This window comes from Cyanistes caeruleus, chromosome 3, assembly GCF_971803275.1.
Source record: "Cyanistes caeruleus chromosome 3, bCyaCae1.hap1.1, whole genome shotgun sequence".
Taxonomy (NCBI): Eukaryota; Metazoa; Chordata; class Aves; order Passeriformes; family Paridae; genus Cyanistes; species Cyanistes caeruleus.
In genome coordinates this window covers 46,794,037-46,804,585 of record NC_141703.1, presented here as the reverse complement: position 1 = coordinate 46,804,585, position 10,549 = coordinate 46,794,037, and positions in this window count along the sequence as shown.

Sequence of the window (10,549 nt, the reverse complement as noted above, 5' to 3'; positions counted from 1 at the left end):
GCGTCCAGATGGTTCTTGAATATCTCTAATGAGGGAGACTCTACAACCCATCTGGGAAATCTTTTCCAGAGCATGGTCATCTGCAATACAAAGTTCTCCCTCAGATTCAGGTGGAACTTCCTATGCATCAGCTTCCTCCTGTTGCCACCTTGTCCTATAGTGCAGCACCATTGAGAAGATCTTGGGTTCACCCTCTTGACAAACTCCCTTCAGACACTTATTTTTATATATATATATATATATATATATATATATATATATATATATATATATGTATAAAAGTATATTGATATATCTCTCTCACACACACATATATATCTTATTGTTGAGGTCTTTTTTCAGTTGTTTCTTCTCGAGGCTGAACAGACCCAGCTCCCTCAGCCTTTTCTTGCAAGAGAGATGCTGAAATCCCTTAATCACCTTTGTTGCCCTCTTCTGGACCTGGTCCAGGAGTCTCTCTTGTACCAAGAAAAGCTCACATTTAACAGAGGTTAAAGACTCATCAGTGAATTCTGTAAAACTTTAGAAAGTAAAATAGAGAGGTTATAAAGAATTACCTTATTTTTGAAATGTAGATGTAATGAGGTATATCTGCTACCCAAGATGGCAAAAAATAAAGAAAGGATTACATAAATAAATAAATATAAATTATACAGAGCAAGATAATCAGGGAAACAACTATACTGTTGTTATGTTACAACTATCTTCATCTTTATGGCTATCATATAGTTTACTGCTCTTGTACACATAGCTTCTTTTTTCTCACTTGTATCTGTCATGGGTTGCTATGTTTTCTTTAGTGAGAGATACCTTTCAGTATGTCACTCATTATTATGGTGTGACATGATTTATTGTGCTTTCTGGAAGGTGGAGAAATCAGAGTATGTTCATTGACTTAAAACATGTGTTTTACAAAAAGGAAATGTTTTATGGTACTGTTAAGATTTTGCTTGTTTGTTTTTTATCTTAAATTGTACATTAAATCTTACAACAAATCCTATAACTTGTTATTTGTGCCACGTAAGGTAAATACCTTCTGCTCTGCATTGTAAGAGCCAACATCCCACTGTTCTCATCTGTACCTGTTAAAAGAACAGGTGCAAGGCATTTGTACACCAATGAGTCTCCCATGATACCTTCAGTTTGAATGTATGAATTAATGGAAGCTTTCCTAAGCTGCAAAAAGCTTTTTGTCAAATCTGTTTTGGCAGGGAACTTGCATTTTGTCATGTAGCTGTGCCACATCATATTATTCTGTACAATGTAATATTCTAGCAAAGTAATGTGTTTACATTAAATCTTACCTTCTTTCTAAAACTAGACAATGCTAAGAGCAAAATCCCAGTTTTGGCCATTGAAAACACCATGTTCCCCAAGAGCTTGTTTGTCTCTGCTGAAGGCTGGATGCAGTGCAGCTGCACAACCATTATCAGGTGATTGAGAAGAGCTGGATGAGATGGAGATGAAGCAAACCTACCTGGCTCTTTCATTTCTTCATGTGGGAGCAGAATTTCTATGCGGGCACTTTGAGTCATAGCTGGAGTCAGGTTGCCATCTTGGCCCTGATCTTAGCCTTGGCCCAAGAGCACAGATTTGGGTCTGATTAGATACTGTGGGACTATGCCTCTTGACAGGTTTCTCCTCTGATGACCTCTCTCACTCTTAGCTCCAGCTTCCTGCTTGATCTCATCATTCTGACATTTAAGATCATGAAAAATAATGTCTTCAAAACCAGAAAAAAAAAGTTTCAAGATGTTTGGTCTGTGATCTAGTATCAAAGTTGAAGATTAGAACTGATAAATTACATAATGGTTTTATGCTTCCATGACACAACACTGTACTAATAATTTAATTTTTAACTTGTGAGAGAAGTTGTTTTATAATTCTACCAACAGATCCTTCCAAAAGTACAGAGGGAGGTGTTCATCTCATCTCCTTGTTATCCAATGATAGGATGAGAATGGTTCAAAGCTGCATCAGGAGAAGTTCAGAATTGGCATTAGGAAGCATTTCTTCACCAAGAAACCAAAACTGGATTTCTGGAGATATATTCAATATCCCAAGCCTGTCAATGTTTAAGAGGCATTTGAACAATGCCCTTAACAACTTGCTTTAGATTTGGGTCAGCCCTGAATTGCTCAGGCAGTTGGCACCAGCATTAAACATCATGGCTGAAGAATAACATGCAGGTAAATAAGTGTATTAATGTTTAAGCTACAGAATATTGGTCTAAATTCATTATTACTAGTAAATTATTTTTTTTCTTTGTCATGGTAAATGTAAGCCTGTTAACTTGGAATTTTTGGCCACTAGAAATTTTTTTAACACACATACTGGTATTTCCTAGAAAACCTAGTTCATCTAGGAGGTGCTAAATTTAGAAAGATAGAGCAAAAATCAGATTAATAGAAGTCAAAGGGAATTGATTGATGTATCTTTCTCACTTTTCTTCCCCAGAATGGATAATCTTTGAATGAGATGCCTTCATCTCAGATCTTTCTCACACATCCCTCTTGCAGTTTTCAGATCTTCCAGTATCTTCAGATGCTTCCACAATTCAGAAAACACTAAAAATCTCTTCAGGACTTTTTTTTTTTTCCTTTAGGGAAAGCAGAGTGTTGCAAGCAGCTCTTGTGGTTTAACCCTGGTATGTATGTAAGCCCCACACACCCCTTTGCTCATTGGGGTATAGAATCAAAAAGGTAAAATCAAAAAACTAATGATTTGAGATATAGACAGTTTTATAGGAAAAACAAAAACTGTGTACAGGCAAAGCAAAATAAGGAATTCATTCACTACTTTCCACGTGCAGGCAAGTATTCAGTCATATCTAAGAAAGCAAGCCTTCAAGTAGCCACAGCATATTTGGGAAGACAAATGCCACAGCTCCAGACATACTTCCTTCCTCCTTCACCCCAGATTTTACTGCTGAGCATGACATGTTCAACCCTATTTTTACTGCTGAATATGATGACATGTGATATGGAATATTACATTTGGTTAGTCTGGATCAGCTGTCCCAGCTGTACCCTCCCTCTAGGAAAGACATAGACCTGTTGGACCCAGAGGAACCTGGTGAAATACTTGATGTTTGTTGATGTCCAGGGCTTGTGCAGGGGAAGGTCTCAAGTAATTCCTGGGGTTTTTTGGTTTGTTTTTTTTTTCCTTCTTCATTCTCAGGGATCACAATTCTGTAACTCTTCATGTTTTAAAAGTACACAATACCATTAAGAAGGTTATTGAAGCCATTTAGTGTGCTATGAAATGGAATCCTTAGTGTCTAGGTCACAACTAATCCAATATGTGTATCTTATCTAAGTCATTCATTGTAGCTCTGATAGTATTAAAAGAGACAGGACATGCAAAACAGATGTTCTGAACAACTTTCCCCTTGGCTAAATCTTGAAGGGGTATATGCCAGTTGTTTCAGACTTAATTTCGCATCAAGGTTTTCTGGTTTTCTTTTCTAGAAGGTCTTGAACACACAGAGCTGTGTTTATGTCAAGGAGAGGAAAGCAGTTTATTCTGTGTAGTTCTGTTACCACTGCAATGCAATAAATAAGATGCTTTGTTTGATTACTTATATAAAATTGATCAGATCTCCTATGTTATGTGGTTTAACTGGCCTATGCCTCTGTTACTGATAGCACTAATTGTGTCCATCACTATGAATGCTGAAATTTAGGGATAAAATTATAATATTTTTAACACAAAAAATTAGCATATAACCTTTAGATTTATTCTGATTTTCATAAAGTATGTTGGAAAATGTAAAAGAACAATTTAATGATTATGATTTGTTAAAATTTATCTCAAGCCTGGAATTTATGATGAATGCTTCACAGGAATACGCTATATAGTGTAACCAAATGACACTAGTCAAATAGTCTCATAAATGCTCTCAACTGGATATATGAGTGAAGGTATCTTTCAAAATGTAGTACTATAGGCTATTTATAAGATCAAAGGGTAATTAAGGTGTGAAGATACTTCACCAAGCCCTGTAGTCCAACCTCTTTGTAAAGCAGGGGCTGATCTGAGGTCAAGCCAGGTTTTTCAGTGCTCTGTCCAGGTGTCCAGAAAATTTCCAAAGACGGACACAGTGGAATGTGCCTGAGCAACTTGCTCTGTTGACTGGGTGTTCTCACTGGGAAAAGGTTTCTCTTCACACCCAGAAACTGCCCTTTTTCAAATTATGCCACTGACTCTCATCCACCCACCATGCTGCATGGCTTAGCGGTGGACTCAGCAGTGCTTAAGTTAACTTCTGGATTTAACGGGATTAAATTTTTTTTCCAACACACACAATTCTATGATTCTATAGAGACCTGTCTCTGTCTCCCTTCTGACTTCCCCAGAGTCAAATGTATGCTTTTGTTGAGTCCCACAGGCATCTCTTCTCCAGGCTGAACAAGCCCCAATCTCTAAACCTCAACTCATAAGGCAAGTGATCCAGTCCTGACTGCCCTGGTGGCTAGTTGATGTCTTTCTTGTACAGGACACAGAAATTACAATCTGTGTAATCAGCTCTGAGAAAAGCTATGAGTAATTACTTTTCTGGGCCTGCTGACAGTGCTTCCATTAATGCTGCTGCCTGCCTTTGTTGTCAGGGCACACTCATGTTTAGCCCAATGTCCCCCAGGGCCCTCAGGGTCTCTTTGCCAGAGCTGCTCCTTAGTCTATCACTGCCCAGTCTAGCACTGCCAAGGAGTTCCTACATGCAGCAGGGCTCTGCACTTTGCCATGCTGAACTTCATGAGGTTTCTCTCAGCTCATTTCTCCAGTCTGTCAACATCCCTCTGGATGGCAGCATCTGCATGACCTTCACTGTATTGACTGGTTCCAACCCCAGAAAATTTATTACCATTTTCATAAAAATAAATCAAAGTTTTTCTGATCTTAGTAGTCTTGTTTATGGAATGCGAATTTTTAGGGAAAAAGATAACTAAAATATTTGAGATAGTACATTTCTACTCCAAGTATTATTTTTTGACTCTGTAAGATCATGCACTCAGACTGTTGCATTATCTGTAGTGTTTGGAAACTTAATTTGAAATGAAACTGAAGAAATATGATTTGATACAGCACAGAAAATTCTACACATTTTATGCACCAGATTGCTTTGCAAATGCATTCCTTACAATCTGCCTTTAGGCAGCTGGAGTTGATAATATTCCTATTAACAGATGCTCTAGGCATAAAGAGACAGGAGGTATATATACTGCTCAGAACCAGAAAATCTTTAATGTGGTGCAATCTTTTGTAACATAGTTTTCCATAATCAGAAATAAATGTGAAGACTGACTATATCAGTAATGCCTATCTTCTAGTTTAGAGGTGATAAATGGAACATGTTACTTTCTTACTATAAAGAATTTGTAGTTTCCATGAAAAATTAAATGTTTTAGCAGTAATGAATTTGTAGTAGACATGTGACAAGGACACAATTAATCTGAAGATTACAAACATAAGTTTTTAACACCATGAGTGCTCAGTTATTCACTCAGAAGACCTTCTAATACACTAAGAACTGTAACAGTCAGAAGGAAACATCATCATATCCCTAGGAAAAAAACCCAAACCATCCAAAAACAAACAACAAAGCATAAGTCACTCCTCTTTACTAGACTACACTCTAAGATTTTCAGTTTTGGACTTGGGAATCAGAGAACTAGACTCCTGGTGATGGTATTTTAATGCCCTAGTAGAGCTTTGACTTCCTCACATATGGCAGTGGTCCCTCAAGAAAGTTATTATGCACAAAAAAACCCACTTAAACTGTTATAAATCTATCATTTAAACAATTATGTCTCACTGGGAAAACAGTGAAGAGCAAATAGAATTCATTAATGATTGCCTCTGCAACGTAAATTATAATATCTCCAAAAGATACCTTCCACTTCTTCCACCACCCTGCTACCAATTATTTGTATCAAAAGCATAGGCACTCTACAGTGGCTTTACACAATTAACATTACCTGTGTCTGTGCTTTAGGCCTAGGATAAAGACATTGATGGTGATAAAGAAATGTGGTCACTGTGTTTGTTCAGACTGTCAACAAGTGCTCAATTAGTGTTTAGCAGGGTGTGAATATCCTGCTGTAATAAAATGGGCTTTTACTGGTAGCTGCTGTCACTGAGATCTTAAGAGGTCATGAAGAGTTAATAAGTTTTCATCAGTATACATCCCAAACTGGTTCTGAAACAAATGACAATCATAATAAAACTTATCCAGAGAGCATGAAGAGCAGCTTAACCTCCAGATATCAAAGTATACTCCCTGATTTGTTTTTAGAATAACCTTCTACTTAGAGACATTTGAGGTCAACACTATATCTATTTCTACCCAAAATGCTTAGACGAAGAAAAGGACCTTACTTTGTCTTGTCAAATGCAAGGTGAATGGAGTTATACATTCAAGAAGGAATGCAATATATTCCATATTATAAGCAGTTCATATCAATAAAGTAGGAAAATCAGGGAGAAGAAGGACCAAAGTGGTTTATTTCCTATCTTCTACTGATCTGTTTATTGTAATGGCAGAAGACAGCACACTTTGCTTTTAAGGCTTGATTTGGTTTGTAGAGTCAAAATTCAATTCAAATTCCAGTCTGTAACAACTATTTTCAATGGACAACATTTCATATTGAATTAATTAATTTTCTGTAGTAATTATGGCATTTTATTGTTTGCATTATTTTATCTTTTAAATGTAAACTCAAACGTATCTCTTTTATGTCACTGATTGTCCAGTTATCATAGGGTTATAAGGGGTGATTCTAAAGTAGTGGGTGGTAAATCATAAATAATTCTTCTCCACTTCTGCACAATTCATTATATTTGCAAAATGCACTATGAAGCTATTTGACCTGTTTTGAAAATGTTTCATCTTTCAAAATCAGAACAGTGTTATTTCTAAGATTATGAATCTTCATTGTACTATCACTTTCGTGTCAAACAATCACATTCAGTGTAAAGATTTGGATTTTTTTCACTAATTTCTTCAGCAATTTACTTTCCAGGCTTGTATTATGGTAGAAAAGACAGAAATGCCAGACATTTGACAAGGTATTAGTAGTCTATTTCCTTTTAGAAAGTTGACCTCTTGTCTGGCTGCCTTCTAATATGGCCACTTCAGAGGCACATCACATACTTGAGAAACAGTGAGATTTGCTCAAATTAATATCAATAATACCATTATCTTAACCCAATGTAAGTCTTTTTGCTTTGTTATGTCATTTGCAAGACAAATTAAGAGGGAGCATGAATTACATTCCTTCTTAATGCAATTGAAATTGAAGAACTGAAATAAGAAAGCGTAGTAAGAAAAAAAGCCCTCACTTTAGAAGAGTAGTAGACTATAAAGCAACAAATTTGATAAGCCCATAGCTAAAGAGATTCTGTCTTACATTACATATGCCTTTTCAGCAAAATACATACTTCAGTAACTAAAAATCCAGTATATGTTGTTTCATTTCAGTGTAATGAAAGATGTTCTGCTGATCACAATTTCTTTGATAGGAGACAAATGCCATGGTTATTTCAATAATCACTTGTAAAACAAAATGTATTAAAAAAACTAAAGCTGTGTTGTATTTTTTAAACATCACATTATATTTTCAGATTTTTTAAATCTGAAAGGAATATGTGTCTAAGCAATAGTGTCCTTTATATGGATATTGAGTAGATTACCATGGATATTCTAGAAGGAAGAATTTGCAAAATTCTTTCTATACATTAAAATTTGAGTAAGTTCCCTCATGAAATGAAAAAAGAAAAAAGAATCAAATATTATTGGAATATAATAGCATCTAAAATATTCTCTCTAGGTGAAGATACAGCTTTAGTAAAGAATGTGGTAGAATTCAGGTATTTGTACGGTTCAGGAAGCAAAAATTCTGCTCATATTAATCCCATTTTTCAGGATCCTGGAGGTAAGAGATAGGAAAGACATGTTATGACGGCTAGAGCAATCTCTTGTAAATGTAAAGTTCTTATCTTGTACTATCTATGATATGTTTTTCAGCAATTTCTATAAAGTAACTTTAAATCACATGCAAAATTCTCCATTTCTCTCTGCCAAATATTTCACAGGTTCATGGGAAGCTTGTACTGCTCTGACAAGAAAATAAGACAGGAAGCAGGGAAACTGCTGATCAACAAAAAGGGTTCACTGCAGACACAGCTCTGAGCTTCTGGGGCACTGTCCTGGACTGTGACTGCAGGGCACTACGAGGTTACTGTGGCCTGCCCTTCGCAATTCCCGTTCCGTGACACCAGACCTGAGAGGCAGGGTTGCTGCATGTCTGGCTGTCACAGTAATACAAAGTCAAGACAGGGCACCCATCAGGATTTAGAGCTTGAAGCTCTTCCAGGACTTTCAATACAGACTTCTCAGGCTCCTTTCAGAAAACACCCCAAGACACGTAAATGCTGAAGGGTTCTGGGTGGTTAATATGCCAGAGGGAAAACCACTGCAAGACCAAACAGCCATTTGTGTCACAGGATCTCAAGTTTTTCTCTAGAACCCTTCCACAAACTCTGGTTTCACTTCTCTGTGCCTTAAATAAGAGTTATGTTTGCTTCACATTTAAAGCTGCAAAAATACTAATTGTATAATGATAATGATTTAACCAGAGTGTCAGCTGCTTGCTTTCCAGAGTGGTGATTCTATGATTATATTAGCAATCGATGAAGCACTTGCTTCTAATTCCTTTTTATCACCTACGTGACAGAACATCATTCACAGAAATTTTCTGTATTATCGCTGCTTTTTTATGAGGGTTACATTCCTTTTACATTTTAAAGTTTTACCAAATTGCTTTAAAAGCTTGAGTTTATTATGAAAGAAATCATTGACTAGAAATAACAATTGCAGCAGCTGTGTAACAAAGAAGTTCTTAGAAATCTGTGGACATGAACCAACTGTGCATAATTTTCTGAGGGATTTTAAATTAAGCATATCTGCAGTACTGAATTTTAATTAATAGAGCTGAATATTCTCTTCAAAACTTGCACCTACATGATACGTAGTGAGTACTTGAGGAAGAATCTACTAACAACCATGACTCTCACCTCAAAGAAGGAACCCTCAGTCATAATGAAATTAAGGTTTACCAGTGATGGACTATATAAAGGAGTTTGGGGTCTTTTTATTATTTCCTGTTCCAAGGATAAAATATCTCCTCAAAGAGAACACTTCTCTTAATCCTCTGTGTATTTTGCTAGTGCATTTTATTTTATAAAATATGTGGGTAAAATGCATGAGTAGTCATAAGAGAAGGCACCTAAAAACCTTCATGATGTTTCTCCTTTTCCATATTATGCAGAAAAATATCTCTCTTCCTATGCCCGGACAGCCTGAGTCTAATACAGAGGCACCTCAGCAGGGTAACTGGGGCATCCCTCTGGTTTGAGCTCCCTCCCAGCCAAATGAACAAGGTGTTCTCTCAAAAAGCCAATCCTATGGCTTTGAAAACATTCTGATAAGAATGGCCAAATTCCTAGGTTCCCTGGTGTGTAAGACTTCAAAGCAGTAATTTACAAAAGTGAGGATAGAGAAGTGTCACATCCTAAAATTTCAGGTAGTCTTGAGCTTAAGAAAGGGGCCATAAGAATCAGCCAGATTTCATCTGGCACTACAGAAGGTTTTATATTTCTCTGAATTTTGATCAGATAGGCTAATCTAATGGAATCTTCACCTAAGTCAGTGTGATTTACTGGCTAGATGATGTGAGAAAAATCAAAGTGTGGCCTGTATAGCCATGTAAAAACTCTCCTGAGAAATGAAAAAAATTTTTAGGACAATAGTTATTAACTCAGGTTTAGCAAAAACAAAGCTTAACTGGAATATTCATGGAGTTCACTGGGATTTGTCCAAGGCCAAACATGAACTCTCGGACAGGTCATGATCATAAAAAACAGATCTTAGGACCATCTTTAATTTTTGACAAAAAATAATCCCCACAAGTGAATTGTTCTCTGTATATAAAAATGGCAAGATCCTGTCGTCCTTTGAGCAGACAAATTTCAATTATTTTGGACTGTGAAAAAATAATTTCTCAGTAAACCATAGTAAATGGATCTGTTCAACTACAAAGTAGCCTAAAAATCCCAAAGAAAACAAAACATGAGCTAATAATATAAAACAATAATATAAAAACATACAAACCTATACTACAGAGTAATTTAATGTAATTTCATGTTTCTTTATGGTGTTAGTTATTTAGTATTTTCATGGACACCGAATATTTCCAAGATACAATTAAATGAAACTTGGAATGGTGAAATAAGCAACCGGTTCCTAATTACACATTACACTGACTGTTTTTGAAATATGATCCTGCTAACTTTGAAATCAGTATATTTCAAAGACAAAATTGTAGAACCTCTGCAGCAACTGCAAGGGATGTATTTTACAGCCCCTGAAACAAATTGAGTAGAGAAAATTCTTTTTCACCCATGATATAGAAAGCTTTGCACTTGTGACTATAAAGGCTTGAGCTAATTGCTCTTTTATTAAGGGCTTGAAAAAAGTCAACAGGGTTCT